Below are 19,736 nucleotides of genomic sequence, written 5' to 3'. Positions count from 1 at the left end.
CAGGTTTATTCGCAAATTGAGTCACGGAGCTATGGCATTTTACTTGATATTTGAACGAGAACGGGAGGTGCAGTGCGCACGCACAAGGAAACAAATGACGGGAGGGGGATTAAAGGAGAAGGAGTGTATGTATTTGCAGCGCGAAATTAAATAGGTGCGATCATATCAGCACTAATGCACTGGATCCCATCAGAACTCTGCAGTTAAGTGTGCTTGGGCGAGAGTAGTACTCGGGTGGGTGACCTCCTGGGAAGTCCTCGTGTTGCACTAATTTTTTTTCAGACGTGTCGTTCGATGTTACGCGTGACTGGAACTATGGTCAGCTGGTTTATACGCAAATTTGAGTCAAGACACAGGGGCATTTTAATTGATATTAGAACCAGAAGGAGAGGTGAATTGTGAACGCACCAGGAAACAAATGACGGGACGGGGAAGAAAGGGTAAGGAGTGCATGTATTTGCAGCGCGAAATTAAAGAGGTGCGATCATACCAGTACTAATGCATCGGATCCCATCTTAACTCTGCAGTTAAGTGTGCTTGGGCGAGAATAGTACTCAGATGGGTGAACTCCTTGGAAGTCCTCGTGTCGCACCAATTTTTTTTCAGACGGGTCGTTCGACGTTACGCGCGACTGGAGCTATGGTCCGCTTGTTTATACGCAAATGTGAGTCAAGAAGCATGGGCATTTTAATCGATATTAGAACAAGATGGAGAGGTGCAGTGTGAACGGACAAGGAAACAAATTATGGGACAGGGGAGGGAAGGAGAAGGAGTGTATGTATTTTCAGCACGAAATGAAACTTGTGCGATCATACCAGCAAAAATGCACCGGATCCCATAAGAACACCGCAGTTATGTGTGCTTTGGCGAGAGTAGTACTCGGGTGGGTGACCTCCTGGGAAGTCCTCGTGTTGCACTAATTTTTTTTCAGACGTGTCGTTCGACGTTACGCGTGACTGGAACTATGGTCCGCTGGTTTATACGCAAATGTGAGTTAAGACGCACGGGCATTTTAATTGATATTTGAACGAGAAGGAGAGGTGAAGTGTGAACGCACCAGGAAACAAATGACGGGAGGGGAAAGAAAGGAAAAGGAGTGTATGTATTTGCAGTTGAAAATGAAACAGGCGCGATCATACCATCACTAATGCACCAGATCCCATCAGAACTCCGCAGCTAAGTGTGCTTGGACGAGATTAGTACTCGGATGGGTGACCTCCTGGGAAGTCCTCGTGTTGCACCCATTTTTTTTCGGATGGGTCATTTGATGTTATGCGCGAATGGAATTATGAACCGCTGGTTCATTCGCAAAGGTGAGTCACAGTGCCGGGGCATTTTACTTGATATTAGATCGAGAAGGAGAGATGCAGAGTGCACGCACAAGGAAACAAATGACGAGAGGGGCGATGGAAGGAGAATGAGTGTATGTATTTTCAGCACCAAATGAGACAGATGCGATCATACCAGCACAAATGCACCGGATTCTATCAGAACTCCACAAGTTAAGGGTGCTTGGGCGAGAGTAGTACTAAGATAGGCGACCTCCTGCGAAGTCCTTATATTTCATCCATTTTCTTGGTAAGTCCTCGTGTTGCACCCATTTTTTGCAGATGATTCTTTCGACGTTACGCGCGACTAGAATTATGGTTCGCAGGTTTATTCGCAAATTGAGTCACGGCACCGTGGCATTTTACTTGATATTTGAATGAGAACGGGAGGTGCAGTGCGCACGCACAAGGAAACAAATGACGGGAGGGGGAAGAAAGGAGAAGGAGTGTGTGTTTTTGCAGCGCAAAATTAAATACGTGTTATCATGCCAGCACTAATGCACCGGATCCCATGAGAACTCCGCAATTATGTGTGCTTGAGCGAGAGTAGTACTCGGATGGGTGACGTCCTGGGAAGTCCTCGTGTCGCACTAATTTTTTTTCAGACGGGTCGTTCGACGTTGCGTGCGACTGAAACTATGATCCGCTGGTTTATAAGCAAATGTGAGTCAAGAAACATTGGCATTTTAATCGATATTAGAACGAGAAGGAGAGGTGTAGTGTGAACGTACAAGGAAAGAAATGATGGGAGGGGGGAGGGAAGGAGAAGGTGTGTATGTATTTGCAGCGGGAAATGAAACATGTGCGATCATACCAGCACTAATTCACCGGATCCTATCAGAACTCTGCAGTGAAATGTGCTTGGGCGAGAGTATTACTCGGATGGGTGACCTCCTGGGAAGTCGTCGTGTTGCACCCATTTTTTTCGGATGGGTCGTTTGATATTACGCGCGAATGGAATTATAAACCACTGATTCTTTCGCAAAGGTTAGTCACGGTGCCGTCCCATTTTTCTTGATATTAGAACGAGAAGGAGAGATGCAGAGTGCACGCACAAGGAAACTAATGACGGGAAGGAGGAGGGAAGGAGTGTATGTATTTCCAGCACAAAATGAAACGGGTGCGATCATACCAACACAGATGCACCGGATCCCATCAGAACTCCGCAATTAATTGTTCTTTGGCGAAAGTAGTTCAAGGATGGGTTACCTCCTGGGAAGTTCTCATGTTGCACCCATTTTTTTTTCAGGTAGGCCGTTGGACGTTACGCGCGACTGGAACTATGGTCCGCTGGTTTATAAGCAAATATGAGTTAAGACGCAGGGACATTTTAATTGATATTATAACGAGAAGGAGAGGTGAAGTTTGAATGCACCAGGAAACAAATGACGGGAGGGGGAAGAAAGGAGAAGGAATGTATGTATTTGCAGTGCGAAATGAAATAGGTGCGATCATACCAGCACTAATGCACTGGATCCCATAAGAACTCCGCAGTCAAGTGTGCTTGGGCGAGAGTAGTTCTTGGATGGGTGACCTCTTGGGAAGTCCTCGTGTTGCACTCATTTTTATTCAGATGGGTCGTTCGATGTTACGCGCGAATGGAATTATGAACCGCTGGTTCATTCGCAAAGGTGAGTCACGGTGCCGGGGCATTTTACTTGATATTAGAACGAGAAGGAGAGATGCAGAGTACACGCACAAGGAAACAAATGACGGGAGGGGGGACGGAAGGAGAAAAAGTGTATGTATTTACAGCGCAGAATGAAACATGAGCGATCATACCAGTACTAATGCAACGTATTCTATCAGAACTCCGCAGTTAAGGATGCTTGGGCGAGAGTAGTACTAGGATGGGTGACCTCCTGCGAAGTCCTTATATTTCACCCATTTTTTTGCAGATAATTCTTTCGACGTTATGCGCGATTTGAATTATGGTCTGCAGGTTTATTCGCAAATGTGAGTCACGACACAGTGGTATTTTACTTGATATGTGAACGAGAATGGGAGGTGCAGTGCGCACGTACAAAGAAACAAATGAGGGGAGGGGAAGAAAGGAGGAGTGTATGTATTTGCAGCGCAAAATTAAACAGGTGCGATCATACCAGCTATAATGCACCAGATCCCATCAGAACTATGCAGTTAAGTGTGCTTGGGCAAGAGTAGTACTCGGATGGGTGACCTCCTTGGAAGTTCTCGTGTCGCACCAATTTTTTTTTTAGACAGGTCGTTCGACGTTACACGCGACTAGAACTATGGTCCGCTGGTTTATACGCAAATTTGAGTCAAGAAGCAGGGGCATTTTAATCGATATTAGAACGAGAAGGAGAGGTGCAGTGTGAACGCACAATAAAACAAATGATGGGAGGGGGGAGGGAAGGAGAAGGAGTTTATGTTTTTTCAGAACGAAATGAAATAGGTGCGATCATACCAACACAAATGCACCTGATCCCATCAGAACTCCGCAGTTAAGTGTGCTTTGGCGAAAGTAGTACAAGGATGGGTTACCTCCTGGGAAGTTCTCGTGTTGCACCCATTTTTTTTTCAGATGGGTCGTTCGATGTTACGCGCAACTGGAACTATGGTCCGAGGTTTATACGCAAATATGAGTCAACACACAAGGACATTTTAATTGACATTAGAACGAGAAGGAGAGGTGAAGTGTGAACGCACCAGGAAACAAATGATGGGAGGGGGAAGAAAGGAGAAGGAGTGTATGTATTTGCATTGCGAAATGAAACAGGTGCAATAATACCAGCACTAATGCACCGGATCTCATCAGAACTCCGTAGTTAAGTGTGCTTGGGCAAGAGTAGTACTCGTATCGGTGACCTCCTGGGATGTCCTCGTGTTGCACCCATTTTTTTTCAGATGGGTCATTCGACGTTACGCGCGAATGGAATTATAAACCGCTGGTTCATTCGCAAAGGTGAGTCATGGTGCCGAGGCATATTATTTGATATTAAAATAAGAAGGAGAGATGCATAGTGGACGCACAAGGAAACAAATGACGGGAGGGGGGATGGAAAGAGAAAGAGTGTATGTATTTGAAGCGCAGAATGAAACATGAGCGATCATACCAGCACTAATGCAACAGATTCTATCAGAACTTTACAAGTTAAGGGTGCATGGGCGAGAGTAGTACTACGATGGGTGACCTCCTGTGAAGTCCTTATATTTCACCCATTTTCTTGGGAAGTCCTCGTGTTGCACCCATTTTTTTACAGATGATTCTTTCGACGTTACGCGCGACTTGAATTATGGTCCGCAGGTTTATTCGCAAATGTGAGTCACGACACCTTGTCATTTTACATGATATTTGAACAAGAATGGGAGGAGCTGTTCGCACGCACAAGGAAACAAATGACGGGAGGGGGAAGAAAGGAGAAGGAGTGTATGTATTTGCAGCGCGAAATTAAACAGGTGCGATCATACCAGCACTAATGCACCGGATCCCATTTGAACTCCGCAGTTAAGTGTGCTTGGGCGAGAGTAGTACTCGAATGGGTGACCTCTTGGGAAGTCCTCGTGTCACATTAATTTTTTTTCAGACGGGTCGCTCGACGTTACGCGCGACTGGAACTATGAACCGTTGGATCATTCGCAAAGGTGAGTCACGGTACCGGGGTATTTTACTTGATATTAGAACGAGAAAGAGAGATGCAGAGTGCACGCACAAGGAAACAAATGACGGGAGGGGGGATGGAAGGAGAAAGAGTGTATGTATTTGCAGCGCAGAATGAAAAATGAGAGATCATACCAGCACTAATGCAACGGATTCTATCAGGACTCCGCGGTTAAGGGTGCTTGGGCGAGAGTAGTACTAGGATGGGTGAACTCCTGCGAAGTCCTTATATTTCACCCATTTTCTTGGGAAGTCCTAGTGTTGCACCCATTTTTTTGCAGATGATTCTTTCGACGTTACGCGCGACTTGAATTATGGTCCGCAGGTTTATTCGCAAATGTGTGTCAGGGCGCCGTGGTATTTTGCTTGATATTTGAACTAGAACGGGAAGTGCAGTGCGCATGCATAAGTAAACAAATGACGGGAGGGGGAAGAAAAGAGAAGGATTGTATTTATTTGCAGCGCGAAATTAAACAGGTGCGATCATGCCAGCACTAATGCACCGTATCCCATCAGAACTTTGCAGTTAAATGTGCTTGGGCGAGAGTAGTACTCGGATTGGTGACCTTCTGGGAAGTCCTCGTGTCGCACTAATTTTTTTCAGACGGGTCGTTCGACGTTACGCGCGACTAGAACTATAATCCGCTGGTTTATACGCAAATCTTAGTCAAGAAGCAGGGGCATTTTAATCGATATTAGAACAAGAAGGAGAGGTGTTGTATGAACGCACCAAGAAACAAATGAAGGTAGGGGGAAGATAGAAGAAGGAGTGTATGTATTTGCAGCGCGAAATGAAACAGATGCGATCATACCAGCATTAATGCACCGGATCCCATCAGAACTCCGCAGTTAAGTTTGCTTGGGCGAGAGTAGTACTCGGATGGGTGATCTCTTGGGAAGTCCTCGTGTTGCATTCATTTTTTTTCGGATGGGTCGTTCGATGTTACGCACGAATGGAATTTTGAACCACTGGTTCATTCGCATAGGTGAGTCACGGTGCCGAGGCATTTTACTTGATATTAGAACGAGAAGGAGAGATGCAGAGTGCACGCACAAGGAAAGAAATGACGCGAGGGGGGATGGAAGGAGAAATAGTGTATGTATTTGCAGCGCAGAATGAAACTTGAGCTATTATACCAGCACTAATGCAACGGATTCTATCAGAACTCCGTAGTTAAGGGTGCTTGGGCGAGAGTTGTACTAGAATGGGTGACCTCCTACGAAGTCCTTATATTTCACCCATTTTCTTGGGAAGTCCTCGTATTGCACCCATATTTTTGCAGATGATTCTTTCGACGTTAGGCGCGACTTCAATTATGGTCCGCAGGTTTATTCGCAAATGTGAGTCATGGTACCGTGGCATTTTACTTGATATTAGAACGAGAACGGGAGGTGCAGAGCGCACGCACAAGGAAACAAATGACGGGAGGGGGAAGAAAGGAAAATGAGTGTATCTATTTGCAGCGCGAAATTAAACAGGTGCGATCATACAAGCACTAATGCACCAGATCCCATTAGAACTCCGCAGTTAATGGTTCTTGGGCGAGAGTAGTACTAGGATGGGTGACCTCCTGCGAAGTCCTTATATATCACCCATTTTCTTGGGATGTCTTCATGTTGCACCCATTTTTTTGCAGATGATTCTTTCGAGGTTACGCGCGACTTGAATTATGGTCCGCAGGTTTATTCGCAAATGTGAGTCACATCGTCGTGGCAATTTACTTGATATTAGAACGAGAACGGGAGGTGCAGTGCGCACGCACAAGGAAACAAATGACGGGCGGGGGAAGAAAGGAGAATGAGTGTATGTATTTGCAGCGCAAAATTAAACAGGTGCGATCATACCAGCACTAATGCACCGTATCCCTTCAGAACTCCGTAGTTAAGTGTGCTTGGGCGAGAGTAGTACTCGGATGGGTGACCTCCTTGGAAGTCCTCTTGTTACACCCATTTTTTTCGGATTGGTCGTTCGACGTTACGCGCGAAAGGAATTATGAACCGCTGGTTCATTCACAAAGGTGAATCACTGTACCGGGACATTTTACTTGATATTAGAACGAGAAGAAGAGATGCAGGGTGCACGCAAAAGGAAACAAATGACAGGATGGGCGATGGAAGGAGAAAGAGTGTATGTATTTGCAGCGCTGAATGAAACATGAGCGATCATACCAGCACTAATGCAATGGATTCTATCAAAACTCCGCAGTTAAGGGTGTTTGGGCGAGAGTAGTACTAGGATGGGTGACCTCCTGCGAAGTCCTTCTATTTCACCCATTTTATTGGGTAGTCCTCGTGTTGCACCCATTTTTTTGCAGATGATTCTTTCGACGTTACGCGCGACTTAAATTATGGTCTGCAGGTTTATTCGCAAATGTGAGTCACGACGCCGTGACATTTTACTTGATATTAGAATGAGAACGGGAGGTGCAGTGCGCACGCACATGAAATCAAATGACGGGAGGGGGAAGAAAGGAGAAGGAGTGTATGTATTTGCAGCGCGAAATTAAACAGGTGCAATCATACCAGCACAAATGCACCAGATCCGATAAGAAACTACGTAGTTATGTGTGCTTGGGCGAGAGTAGTACTCAGATGGGTGACCTCCTGGGAAGTCCTCGTGTCGCACCAATTTTTTTCCAGACGGGTCATTCGACGTTACGCGCGACTGGAGCTACGGTCCGCTGGTTTATACGCAAATGTGATTCAAGAAGCAGGTGCATTTTAATCGATATTAGAACTTGACGGAGAGGTGCAGGGTGAACGCATAAGGAAACAAATGATGGGAGGGGTGAGGGTAGGAGAAAAAGTGTATGTATTTTCAGCACGAAATGAAACAGGTGCGATCATATCAACACAAATGCACCGGATCCCATCAGTACTCCGCAATTAAGTGTGCTTTGGAAAAAGTAGTACAAGGATGGATTACCTCCTGGGAAGTTCTGGAGTTGCACCCTTTTTTTTTTTTTCAGATGGGCCGTTCGACGTTACGCGCGACTGGAACTATGGTCCGCTGATTTATACGCATATGTGAGTCAAGACGCATGGGCATTTTAATTGATATTAGAACGAGAATGAGAGGTGAAGTGTGAACGCACCCGGAAATAAATGACGGGAGGGGGAAGAAAGGAGAAGGAGTGTATGTATTTGCAGCGCGAAATTAAACAGGTGCGATCATACCAGCACTAATGCACCAGATCCCAACAGAACTCCGCACTTAAGTGTGCTTGGGCAAGAGTAGAACTCGGATGGGTGACCTCCTGGGATGTCCTCGTGTTACACCCGTATTTTTTCGGAGGGGACATTCGACGTTACGCACGAAAGGAATTATGAACTGCTAGTTCATTCCCAAAGGTGAGTGACGGTGCCAGGGCATTTTACTTAATATTAGAACGAGAAGGAGAGATGCAGAATGCAAGCACAAGGGAACAAATGACGGGAGAGGGGATTGAAGGAGAAAGAGTGTATGTATTTGCAGCGCAGAATGAAACATGAGCGATCATACAAGCATAAATGCAACGGATTCTATCAGAACTCCGCAGTTAAGGGTGCTTGGGTGAGAGTAGTACTAGGATGGGTGGTTTCTTGCGAAGTCCTTATATTTCACCCATTTTCTTGGGAAGTCCTCGTGTTGCACCCATTTTTTTGCAAATGATTCTTTATACGTTACACGCGACTTAAATTATGGTCTGCAGGTTTATTCGCAAATGTGAGTCAGGGCACCGTGGCATTTTGCTTGATATTTGAACTAGAACGGGAGGTGCAGTGCGCACGCACAAGTAAATAAATGACGGGAGGGGAAAGAAAAGAGAAGGATTGTATGTATTTGCAGCGCGAAATTAAACAGGTGCGATCATACCAGCACTAATGCACCGGATCCCATCAGAACTCTGCAGTTAAATGTGCTTGGGTGAGAGTAGTACTCGGATTGGTGACCTTCTGGGAAGTCCTCGTGTCGCACTAATTTTTTTTCAAACGGGTCGTTCGACGTTACGCGCAACAAAAACTATGGTCCGCTGGTTTATATGCAAATGTGAGTCAAGAAGCTGGGGCATTTTAATCGATATTATAACGAGAAGGAGAGGTGCAGTGTGAATGCACAAGGAAACAAATGATGGGAGGGGGAGGGAAGGAGAAGGAGTGTATGTATTTTAGGCGCGAAATAAAACAGGTGTGATCATACCAGCACTAATGCAACGGATTCTATCAGAACTCCACAGGTAAGGGTGTTTGGGCGAGAGTAGTACTAGGATGGGTTACCTCCTGTGATGTCCTTATATTTCACCCATTTTCTTATGAAGTCCTCGTGTTGCACCCATTTTTTTGCAGATTATTATTTCGATGTTACGCGTGACTTGAATTATGGTCCGTAGGTTTATTCGCAAATATGAGTCACGGCGCCGTGGAATTTTACTTGATATATTAACGAGAACGGGAGGTGCAGTGCACACACACAAGGAAACAAATGACGGGAGGGGGAAGAAAGGAGAAGGAGTGTATGTATTTGCATCGCGAAATTAAACAGGTGCGAACATACCAGCACTAATGCACCGGATCCCATCAGAACTCCGCAGTTAAGTGTGCTTGGTCGAGAGTAGTACTCGGATGGTTGACCTCCTGGGAAGTCCTCATGTCGCAGTTATTTTTTTTCAGACGGGTCATTCGACGATACGCGCAACTGGAACTATTTTCCACTGGTTTATGCTCAAATGTGAGTGAAGAAGCAGGGGCATTTTAATAGATATTAGAACGAGAAGGAGAGGTGCAGTGTAAACGCACAAGAAAACAAATGATGGGAGGGGGGAGGGAAGGAGAAGGAGTTTATGTATTTTCAGAACGAAATGAAACAGGTGCGATCATACCAGCATAAATGCACCGGATCCCATAAGAACTCCGCAGTTAAGTGTGCTTTGGCGAAAGTAGTACAAGGATGGGTTACATCTTGGGAAGTTCTCGTGTTGCACCCTTTTTTTTTTCAGATGGGTCGTTCGACGTTACGCGTGACTGGAACTATGGTCTGCTGGTTTATACGCAAATGTGAGTCAAGACGCCGGGGCATTTTAATTGATATTAGAACGAGAAGGAGAGGTGAAGTGAGAACGCACCAGGAAATAAATGAAGGGAGGGGGAAGAAAAGAGAAGGAGTGTATGTATTTGTAGCGCGAAATGAAATAGTTGCGATCATACCAGCACTAATGCACCGGATCCCATTAGAACTCCGCAACTAAGTGTGCTTGGGCGAGAGTAGTACTCGGATGAGTGACCTCCTGGGAAGTCCTCATGTTGCACCCATTCCTTTTCGAATGGGTCGTTCGACGTTACGCGCGAATCGAATTATGATCCGCTAGTTCATTCACAAAGGTGAGCCACGGTGCCAGGACATTTTACTTGATATTAGAACGAAAATGAGAGATGCAGAGTGCACGCACAAGGAAACAAATGACAGGAGGGGGGATGGAAGGAGAAAGAATGTATGTATTTGCAGCGCAGAATGAAACATGAGCGATCATACCAGCACTAATGCAACGGATTCTATCAGAACTCCGCAAGTTAAGGGTGCTTGGGAGAGAGTAGTACTAGGATGGGTGACCTCCTGCGAAGTCCTTATATTTCACCCATTTTCTTGGGAAGTCCTCGTGTTGCACCCTTTTTTTTTGCAGATAATTCTTTCGACGTTACGCACGGCTTGAATTTTGGTCCGCAGGTTTATTCGCAAATGTGAGTCACGGCGCCGTGACATTTTACTTGATATTATAACGAGAACGGGAGGTGCAGTGCGCACGCACAAGGAAACAAATGACGGGAGGGGGAAGAAATGAGAAGGAGTGTATGTATTTGCAGCGCAAAATTAAACAGGTGTGATCGTATGAGCCCTAATGCACCGGATCCCATAAGAAAGTCCGCAGTTAAATGTGCTTGGGCAAGAGTAGTACTCGGATGGGTGACCTTTTGGGAAGTCCTCGTGTCGCACCAAATTTTTTTCAGACGGGTCGTTCGACGTTACGCGCTACTGGAGCTACGGTCCGCTGGTTTATACACAAATGTTAGTCAATAAGTAGGGGTATTTAAATCGATAATAGAACGAGAAAGAGAGGTGCAGCGTGAACGCACAAGGAAACAAATGATGGGAGGGGGGAGAGAAGGAGAAGGAGTGTATGTATTTTCAACGCGAAATTCAACATGTGCGATCATACCAGCACAAATGCACCGGATCCCATCAGTACTCCGCAGTTTAGTGTGCTTTGGCGAAAGTAGTACAAGGATGGGTTACCTCCTGGGAAGTTCTCGTGTTGCACCTTTTTTTTTTCCAGATGGGCCGTTCGACGTTACGCGTGAGTGGAACTATGGTCCGCGTGTTTATACGCAAATGTGAGTCAATACGTAGGGGCATTTTAATTGATATTAGAACGAGAAGGAGAGGTGAAGTGTGAACGCACCAGGAAACAAAAGACGGGAGGGGGAAGAAAGGAGAAGGAGTGTATGTATTTGCAGCGCAAAATTAAACAGGTGCGATCATACCAGCACTAATGCACCGAATCCCATCAAAACTCCGCACTTAATTGTGCTTAGGCGAGAGTAGTACTCAGATGGGTGACCTCCTGGGAAGTCTTCCTGTAGAACCCATTTTTTTCGGATGGGTCGTTCGACGTTACGCGCGAATGGAATTATGAACCGCTGGTTCATTCGCAAAGGTGAGTCACGGTGTCTGGGCATTTTACTTGATATTAGAACGAGAAAGAGAGATGCAGAGTGCACGCACAAGGAAACAAATGACAGGAGGGGGGATGGAAGGAGAAAGAGTGTATGTATTTGAAGCGCAGAATGAAACATGAGCGATCATACCAGCACTAATGCAACGGATTCTATCAGAACTTCGCAAGTTAAGGGTGCATGGGCGAGAGTAGTACTACGATGGGTGACCTCCTGCGAAGTCCTTATATTTCACCCATTTTCTTGGGAAGTCCTCGTGTTACACCCATTTTTTTGCAGATGATTCTTTCGACGTTACGCACGACTTGAATTATGGTCCGCAGGTTTATTCGCAAATGTGAGTCACGGCGCCGTGGCATTTTACTTGATATTAAAACGAGAACGGGAGGTGCAGTGCGCACGCACAAGGAAACAAATGACGGGAGGGGGAAGAAAGGAGAAGGAGTGTATGTATTTGCAGCGCAAAATTAAAGAGGTGCGATAATACCAGCACTTATGCACCGGATCCCATCAGGACTCCGCAGTTAAGTGTGCTTTGGCGAGAGGAGTACTCAGATAGGTGACCTCCTGGGAAGTCCTCGTGTTGCACCCTTTTTTTGTCGGATGGGTCGTTCGACGTTACACGCGAATGAAATTATGAACCGCTAGTTCATTCGCAAAGGTGAGCCACGGTGCCAGGACATTTTACTTGATATTAGAACGAAAAGGAGAGATGCAGAGTGCATGCATAAGGAAACAAATGACGGGAGGGGGGATGGAAGGAGAAAGAGTATATGTATTTGCAGCGCAGAATTAAACAGGAGCGATCATACCAGCACTAATGCAACGTATTTTAACAGAACTCTGCAAGTTAAGGGTGCTTGGGCGAGAGTAGTACTAGGATGGGTGACCTCCAGGGAAGTCCTTATATTTCACCCATTTTCTTGGGAAGTTCTCGTGTTGCACCCTTTTTTTTTCAGATGGGTCGTTCGACGTTACGCACGACTGGAACTATGGTCCGCTGGTTTATACGCAAATATGAGTCACGACGCCGTGGCATTTTACTTGATATTTGAGCGAGAATAAGAGGTGCAGTGCGCACGCATAAGGAAACAAATGACGGGAGGGGGAAGAAAGGAAAAGGTGTGTATGTATTTACAGCGCGAAATAAAACAGTTGCGATCATACCAGCACTAATGCACCGAATCTGAACTCCGCAGTTAAGTGTGCTTGGGCGAGAGTAGTAGTCGGATGGGTGACCTCCTAGGAAGTCCTCGTGTTGCACCCATTTTTTTCGGATGGGTCGTTCAACGTTACGCGCAACTGGAACTATGGTCCGCTGGTTTATACGCAAATGTGAGTCAAGATGCAGGGGCATTTTAATTTATATTACAACGAGAAGAAGAGGTGAAGTGTGAACGCAACAGGAAACAAATGACGGGAGGGGGAAGAAAGGAGAAGGAGTGTATGTATTTGCAGCGTGAAATGAAACAGGTGCGATCATACCAGCACTAATGCACTGGATCCCATCAGAACTCTGCAGTTAAGTGTGCTTTGGCGAAAGCAGTACAAGGACGGGTTACCTCCTGGAAGTTCTCGTGTTGCATCCATTTTTTTTTTCAGATGGGTCGTTCGATGTTACGCGCGACTGGAACTATGGTCCATTGGTTTATACGCAAATGTGAGTCAAGATGCAGGGACATTTTAATTGATATTGAAACGAGAAGGAGAGGTGAAGTGAGAACGCACCAGGAAAAAAATGAAGGGAGGGGGAAGAAATGAGAAGGAGTGTATGTATTTGCATCGCAAAATGAAACAGTTGCGATCATAGCAGCACTAATACACCGTATCCCATTAGAACTCCGCAGTTAAGTGTGCTTGGGCGAGAGTAGTACTCTGATGAGTGACCTCCTGGGAAGTCCTCGTGTTGCACCCATTCTTTTTCGAATGGGTCGTTCGACGTTACGCGCGAATGGAATTATGAACCGCTGGTTCATTCGCAAAGGTGAGCCACGGTGCCGGGACATTTTACTTGATATTAGAACGAAAATGAGAGATGCAGAGTGCACGCACAAGGAAACAAATGACGGGAGGGGGGATGGAAGGAGAAAGAGTGTATGTATTTGCCGTGCAGAATTAAACAGGAGCGATATACCAGCACTAATGCAATGTATTTTAACAGAACTCCGCAAGTTAAGGGTGCTTGGGCGAAAGTAGTACTAGGATGGGTGACCTCCTGCGAAGTCCTTATATTTCACCCATTTTCTTGGGAAGTTCTCGTGTTGCACCTTTTTTTTTTCAGATGGGTCGTTCGACGTTACGCACGACTGGAACTATGGTCCGCTGGTTTATACACAAATGTGAGTCACGGCGCCATGGCATTTTACTTGATATTTGAGAGAGAATAAGAGGTGCATTGCGCACGCCCAAGGAAACAAATGACGGGAGGGGGAAGAAAGGAAAAGAAGTGTATATATTTGCAGCGCAAAATGAAACAGGTACGATCATACCAGCACTAAGCACCGAATCTGAACTCCTCAGTTAAGTGTACTTGGGCGAGAGTAGTACTCGGATGGGTGACCTTCTGGGAAGTCCTCGTGTTGCACCAATTTTTTTCGGATGGGTTGTTTAACATTACGCGCGACTGGAACTATGGTCCGCTCGTTTATACGCAAATGTGAGTCAAGATGCAGGGGCATTTTAATTTATATTAGAACGAGAAAGAGAGGTGAAGTGTGAACGCAACAGGAAACAAAAGACGGGAGAGGGAAGAAAGGAGAAGGAGTGTATGTATTTGCAGCGTGAAATTAAACTGGTGCGATAATACCAGCACTAATGCACCGGATCCCATCAGAACTCTGCAGTTAAGTGTGTTTTGGTGAAAGTAGTACAAGGATGGGTTACCTCCTGGGAAGTTCTCGTGTTGTATCCATTTTTTTTTTCCAGATGGGTCGTTCGATGTTACGCGCGACTGGAACTATGGTCCACTGGTTTATACGCAAATGTGAGTCAAGATGCAGGGGCATTTTAATTGATATTAGAACGAGAAGGAGAGGTGAAGTCTGAACGCACCAGGAAACAAATGACGGGAGGGGGAATGGAAGGAGAAAGAGTGTATGTATTTGCAGCGCAGAATGAAACATGAGCAATTATACCAACGCTAATGCAACGGATTCTATTAGAACTCTGCAAGTTAATAGTGCTTGGGCGAGAGTAGTACTACGATGGGTGACCTCCAGCGAAGTCCTTATATTTCACCCATTTTCTCGGAAAGAAAGGAGAAGGAGTGTATGTATTTGCAGCGCGCAATTAAACAGGTGCAATCATACCAGCACTAATGCACCAGATCCCATCAGAACTCCGTAGTTAAGTGTGCTTTGGCGAAAGTAGTACAAGGATGGGTTACCTCCTGGGAAGTCCTCGTGTTGCACCCATATTTTTTCGGATGGGTCGTTCGACGTTACGCGCGAATGGAATTATGAACCGCTGGTTAATTCAAAAAGTTGAGTCAAGGTGCCGGGGCATTTTACTTGATATTAGAATGAGAAAGAGAGATGCAGAGTGCACGCACAAGGAAACAAATGACGGAAGGGGGAATAGAAGGAGAAAGAGTGTATGTATTTCCAGCGCAGAATGAAACATGAGCGATCATACCAGCACTAATGCAACGGATTCTATTAGAAGTCTGCAAGTTAATAGTGCTTGGGCGAGAGTAGTACTACGATGGGTGACCTCCTGTGAATTCCTTATATTTCACCCATTTTCTTGGGAAGAAAGGAGAAAGAGTGTATGTATTTGCAGCGCACAATTAAACAGGTGCGATCATACCAGCACTAATGCACCAAATCCCGTCAGAACTCCGCATTTAAGTGTGCTTGGGCAAGAGTAGTACTCGGATGGGTGACTTCCTGGGAAGTCCTCGTGTTGCACCCATTTTTTTTCCGACGGGTCGTTCGACGTTACGCGCGAATGGAATTATGAACCGCTGGTTCATTCGAAAAGGTGAGTCACGATGCCGGGGCATGTTATTTGATGTTAGAACGAGAACGAGAGATGCAGAGTGGACGCACAAGGAAACAAATGATGGGAGGGGGGATGGAAGGAGAAAGAGTGTACGTATTTGCAGCGCATAATGAAACATGAGTGATCATACCAGCACTAATGCAACGTATTCTATCTGAACTCCTCAAGTTAAGTGTGCTTGGGCGAGAGTAGAACACGGATTGGTGACCTCCTGGGAAGTCCTCGTGTCGCACCAATTATTTTTCAGACGGGTCGTTCGACGTTACGCGCAACTGGAGCTATGGTCCGCTGGTTTATACGTAAATGTGAGTCAAGAAGCAGGGGCATTTTAATCGATATTAGAACGAGAATGAGAGGTACAGTGTGAACGCACAAGGAAACAAATGATGGGAGGGGGGAGGGAAGGAGAAGGAGTGTATGTACGTTCAGCACAAAATGAAACAGGTGCGATCGTACCAGTACAAATGCACCGGATCCCATCAGTACTCCGCAGTTAAGTGTGCTTTGGCGAAAGTAGTACAAGGATGAGTTACCTCCTGGGAAGTTCTCTTGTTGCACCCATTTTTTTTTCAGATGGGTCGTTCGACGTTACGCACGACTAGAACTATGGTCCGCTGGTTTATACGCAAATGTGAGACAAGACGCATGGGCATTTTAATTAATATTAGAACGAGAAGAAGATGTGAAGTGTGAACGCACCAGGAAACAAATGAAGGGAGGGGGAAGAAAGGAAAAGGAGTGTATGTATTTGCAGCGCGAAATTAAACAGGTGCGATCATACCAGCATTAATGCACCGAATCTGAACTCCGCAGTTAAGTGTGCTTTGGCGAGAGTGGTACTCGGATGGGTGACCTCCTGTGAAGTCCTTATATTTCACCCATTTTCTTGGGAATTCCTCGTGTTGCACCCATTTTTTTGCAGATGATTCTTTCAACGGTACGCGCGACTTGAATTATGGTCCGCAGGTTTATAGGCAAATGTGAGTCACGGCGTCGTGGCATTTAACTTGATATTTGAATGAGAACGGGAGGTGCAGTGCGCATGCACAAGCAAACAAATGATGGGAGGGGGAAGAAAGGAGAAAGAGTATATGTATTTGCAGCGCAAAATTAAACAGGTGCGATTATACCAGCACTACTGCACCGGATCCCATCAGAACTCCGCAGTTAAGTGTGCATGGGTGAGAGTAGTACTCGGATTCGTGACCTCCTGGAAAGTAGTCGTGTGGAACCAATTTTTTTCAGACGTGTCGTTCGACGTTACGTTCGACTGGAGCAATGGTCCGCTGGTTTATACGCAAATGTGAGTCAAGAAGCAGGGGCATTTTAATCGATATTAGAACAAGAAGGAGAGGTGCAATGTGAACGCACAAGGAAACAAAAGATGGGAGGGGGGAGGGAAGGAGATGGAGTGTATGTATTTTCAGCACCAAATGAAACAGGCGCGATCATACCAGCACAAATGCACCGGATCCTATCAGAACTCTGCAGTTAAGTGTGCTTCGGCGAAAGTAGTACAACGATGGGTTACCTCTTGGGAAGTTCTCGTGTTGCACCCATTTTTTTTTTCAGATGGGACGTTCGATGTTACGCGCGACTGGAACTATGGTCCGCTGGTTTATACCCAAATGTGAGTCAAGACCCATGGACGTTTTAATTGATATTAGAACGAGAAGGAGAGGTGAAGTGTGAACGCACCAGGAAACAAATGACGGGAGGGGGAAGAAAGGAAAAAGAGTGTATGTATTTGCATTGCGTAGTGAATCTAGCGCGATCATAACAGCACTAATGCACCAGTTCCCATCAAAACTCCGTAGTTAAGTATGATTGGGCGATAGTAGTACTCGGATGGGTGACCTCTTGGGAAGTCCTCGTGTTGCACCCATTTTTTTTTGGATGGGTCGTTCGATGTTACGCGCGAATGGAATTATGAACCGCTGGTTCATTCGCAAAGGTGAGTCACGGTGCCGGGGCATTTTACTTGATATTAGAACGAGAACGAGAGATGCAGAGTGCACGCACAAGGAAACAAATGACGGGAGGGGGGATGGAATGAGAAAGAGTGTATGTATTTACAGCGCAGAATGAAACATGAGCGATCATACCAGCACTAATGCAACAGATTCTATCCGAACTCTGCAAGTTAAGGGTGCTTGGGCTAGAGTAGTACTAGGTTAGGTGACCTCTTGCGAAGTCCTTATATTTCACCCATTTTCTTGGGAAGTCCTCGTGTTGCACCCATTTTTTTGCAGATGATTCTTTCGACGTTACACGCGACTTGAATTATGATCCGCAGGTTTATTCGCAAATGTGAGTCACGGCGCCATGGCATTTTACTGGACATTTGAACGAGAACGGGAGGTGCAGTGCGCACGCACAAGCAAACAAATGACAGGAGGGGAAAAAAAGAAGAAAAAGTGTATGTATTTGCACTGCGAAATTAAGCAATTGCGATCATGCCAGCACTAATGCACCGGATCGCATCAAAAGTCCGCAGTTAAGTGTGCTTGGGCGAGAGTAGCACTCGGATGGGTGACCTCCTGGGAATTCTTTTTGTCGCACCAATTTTTTTTCAGACGGGTCGTTCGACGTTACACGCGACTGGAATTATGGTCCGGTGGTTTATACGCAAATGTGAGTCAAGAAGTAGGGGCATTTTAATCGATATTTGAACGAGAAGGAGAGGTGCAGTGTGAACGCACAAGGAAACAAATGATGGGAGGGGGGAGGGAAAGAGAAGGAGTGTATGTATTTTCAGCACGAAATGAAACAGGTGCGATCATACCATCACAAATGCACTGGAACCCATCGAAACTCCGCAGTTAAGTGTGCTTTGGCGAAAGTAGTACAAGGATGGGTTACCTCCTGGAAAGTTCTCGTGTTGCACCAATTTTTTTTTCAGATGGATCGTTCGACGTTACACTCGAATGGAACTACGATCCGCTGGTTAATACGCAAATGTGAGTCAAGAAGTAGGGGCATTTTAATTGATATTAGAACGAGAATGAGAGGTGAAGTGTGAACGCACCAAGAAACAAATGACGGGAGGGGGAAGAAAGGAGGAGTGTATGTATTTGCAGCGCGAAATGAAACTGGTGCTATCATACCAGCACTAATGCATCAGATCATATCAGAACTCCGCAGTTAAGTGTGCTTGGGCAAGAGTTGTACTCGGATGGGTCACCTCTTGGGAAGTCCTCGTGTTGCAACCATTTTTTTTCGAAAGGGTCGTTCGACGTTACGCGCGAATGGAATTATGATCCGCATGTTCATTTGTAAAGGTGAGTCACGGTGCCGGGGCAATTTAGTTGATATTAAAACGAGAAGGAGAGATGTCCGCAAAAGGAAACAAATGACGGGAGGGGGGATGGAAGGAGAAAGAGTGTATGTATTTGCAGCACAGAATGAAACGTGAGCGATCATACCAGAACTAATGCAACGGATTCTATCAGAACTCCGCATGTTAAGGGTGCTTGGGCGAGAGTAGTAGTAGGATGGGTGACCTCCTGCGAAGTCATTATATTTCACCCATTTTCTTAGGAAGTCCTCGTGTTGCACCCATTTTTTTGCAAATGATTCTTTCGACGTTACGCGCGACTTGAATTATGGTCCGCAAGTTTATTCAAAAATGTGAGTCACGGCGCCGTAGAATTTTACTTGATATTTGAACGAGAACGGGAGGTGCAGTGCGCACGCACAAGGAAACAAATGATGGGAGGGGGAAGAAAAGAGAAGGAGTGTATGTATTTGCAACGCAACATTTAACAGGTGTGATCATACCAGCACTAATGCACAGGGTCCCATCAGAACTCCGCAGTTAAGTTTGCTTGGGCGAGAATAGTACTCGGATGGGTGACCTCTTGGGAAGTCCTCGTGTCGCACCAATTTTTTTTCAGACGGGTCGATCGACGTTACGTGTGTCTGGAACTATTGTCTGCTGGTTTATACACAAATATGAGTCAAGAAGCAGGGGTATTTTAATCGATATTTGAACGAGAAGGAGAGGTGCAGTGTGAACGCACAAGAAAACAAATGATGGGAGGGGGGAGGGAAGGAGAAGGAGTGTATGTATTTTA

The 19,736-nt window shown here is 45.8% G+C and overlaps 30 pseudogenes; all 30 read left to right on the top strand.

Annotated features, from left to right (window-relative positions):
* Positions 1-152: 152 nt before the first annotated feature.
* On the top strand, positions 153-271 carry LOC148270171 (5S ribosomal RNA; annotated as a pseudogene).
* Positions 272-476: 205 nt separating this feature from the next.
* Positions 477-595, top strand: LOC148270170 (5S ribosomal RNA; annotated as a pseudogene).
* A 206-nt stretch (positions 596-801) lies between these two features.
* Positions 802-920, top strand: LOC148270169 (5S ribosomal RNA; annotated as a pseudogene).
* Positions 921-1,125: 205 nt separating this feature from the next.
* On the top strand, positions 1,126-1,244 carry LOC148270168 (5S ribosomal RNA; annotated as a pseudogene).
* An 884-nt stretch (positions 1,245-2,128) lies between these two features.
* On the top strand, positions 2,129-2,247 carry LOC148270167 (5S ribosomal RNA; annotated as a pseudogene).
* Positions 2,248-2,771: 524 nt separating this feature from the next.
* LOC148270166 (5S ribosomal RNA) lies at positions 2,772-2,890 on the top strand (annotated as a pseudogene).
* Positions 2,891-3,416: 526 nt separating this feature from the next.
* Positions 3,417-3,535, top strand: LOC148270165 (5S ribosomal RNA; annotated as a pseudogene).
* A 207-nt stretch (positions 3,536-3,742) lies between these two features.
* LOC148270164 (5S ribosomal RNA) lies at positions 3,743-3,861 on the top strand (annotated as a pseudogene).
* Positions 3,862-4,066: 205 nt separating this feature from the next.
* On the top strand, positions 4,067-4,185 carry LOC148270163 (5S ribosomal RNA; annotated as a pseudogene).
* A 561-nt stretch (positions 4,186-4,746) lies between these two features.
* LOC148270162 (5S ribosomal RNA) lies at positions 4,747-4,865 on the top strand (annotated as a pseudogene).
* Positions 4,866-5,425: 560 nt separating this feature from the next.
* LOC148270161 (5S ribosomal RNA) lies at positions 5,426-5,544 on the top strand (annotated as a pseudogene).
* Positions 5,545-5,748: 204 nt separating this feature from the next.
* LOC148270160 (5S ribosomal RNA) lies at positions 5,749-5,867 on the top strand (annotated as a pseudogene).
* A 914-nt stretch (positions 5,868-6,781) lies between these two features.
* On the top strand, positions 6,782-6,900 carry LOC148270159 (5S ribosomal RNA; annotated as a pseudogene).
* Positions 6,901-8,113: 1,213 nt separating this feature from the next.
* Positions 8,114-8,232, top strand: LOC148270158 (5S ribosomal RNA; annotated as a pseudogene).
* A 560-nt stretch (positions 8,233-8,792) lies between these two features.
* LOC148270157 (5S ribosomal RNA) lies at positions 8,793-8,911 on the top strand (annotated as a pseudogene).
* Positions 8,912-9,470: 559 nt separating this feature from the next.
* LOC148270156 (5S ribosomal RNA) lies at positions 9,471-9,589 on the top strand (annotated as a pseudogene).
* Positions 9,590-9,795: 206 nt separating this feature from the next.
* LOC148270155 (5S ribosomal RNA) lies at positions 9,796-9,914 on the top strand (annotated as a pseudogene).
* A 206-nt stretch (positions 9,915-10,120) lies between these two features.
* Positions 10,121-10,239, top strand: LOC148270154 (5S ribosomal RNA; annotated as a pseudogene).
* An 888-nt stretch (positions 10,240-11,127) lies between these two features.
* On the top strand, positions 11,128-11,246 carry LOC148270153 (5S ribosomal RNA; annotated as a pseudogene).
* An 885-nt stretch (positions 11,247-12,131) lies between these two features.
* LOC148270152 (5S ribosomal RNA) lies at positions 12,132-12,250 on the top strand (annotated as a pseudogene).
* A 561-nt stretch (positions 12,251-12,811) lies between these two features.
* Positions 12,812-12,925, top strand: LOC148270151 (5S ribosomal RNA; annotated as a pseudogene).
* A 204-nt stretch (positions 12,926-13,129) lies between these two features.
* Positions 13,130-13,247, top strand: LOC148270150 (5S ribosomal RNA; annotated as a pseudogene).
* Positions 13,248-13,454: 207 nt separating this feature from the next.
* LOC148270149 (5S ribosomal RNA) lies at positions 13,455-13,573 on the top strand (annotated as a pseudogene).
* Positions 13,574-14,450: 877 nt separating this feature from the next.
* Positions 14,451-14,569, top strand: LOC148270148 (5S ribosomal RNA; annotated as a pseudogene).
* A 383-nt stretch (positions 14,570-14,952) lies between these two features.
* On the top strand, positions 14,953-15,071 carry LOC148270147 (5S ribosomal RNA; annotated as a pseudogene).
* A 380-nt stretch (positions 15,072-15,451) lies between these two features.
* Positions 15,452-15,570, top strand: LOC148270146 (5S ribosomal RNA; annotated as a pseudogene).
* A 532-nt stretch (positions 15,571-16,102) lies between these two features.
* On the top strand, positions 16,103-16,221 carry LOC148270145 (5S ribosomal RNA; annotated as a pseudogene).
* An 879-nt stretch (positions 16,222-17,100) lies between these two features.
* On the top strand, positions 17,101-17,219 carry LOC148270144 (5S ribosomal RNA; annotated as a pseudogene).
* A 1,534-nt stretch (positions 17,220-18,753) lies between these two features.
* LOC148270143 (5S ribosomal RNA) lies at positions 18,754-18,872 on the top strand (annotated as a pseudogene).
* A 554-nt stretch (positions 18,873-19,426) lies between these two features.
* LOC148270142 (5S ribosomal RNA) lies at positions 19,427-19,545 on the top strand (annotated as a pseudogene).
* Positions 19,546-19,736: the final 191 nt, after the last annotated feature.

This window comes from Carica papaya, chromosome 1, assembly GCF_054855325.1.
Source record: "Carica papaya isolate Zhongbai chromosome 1, ASM5485532v1, whole genome shotgun sequence".
Lineage (NCBI taxonomy): Eukaryota > Viridiplantae > Streptophyta > Magnoliopsida > Brassicales > Caricaceae > Carica > Carica papaya.
Note: the sequence above shows the minus strand (reverse complement) of the source record. Positions and strands in the feature narration are given on the sequence as shown.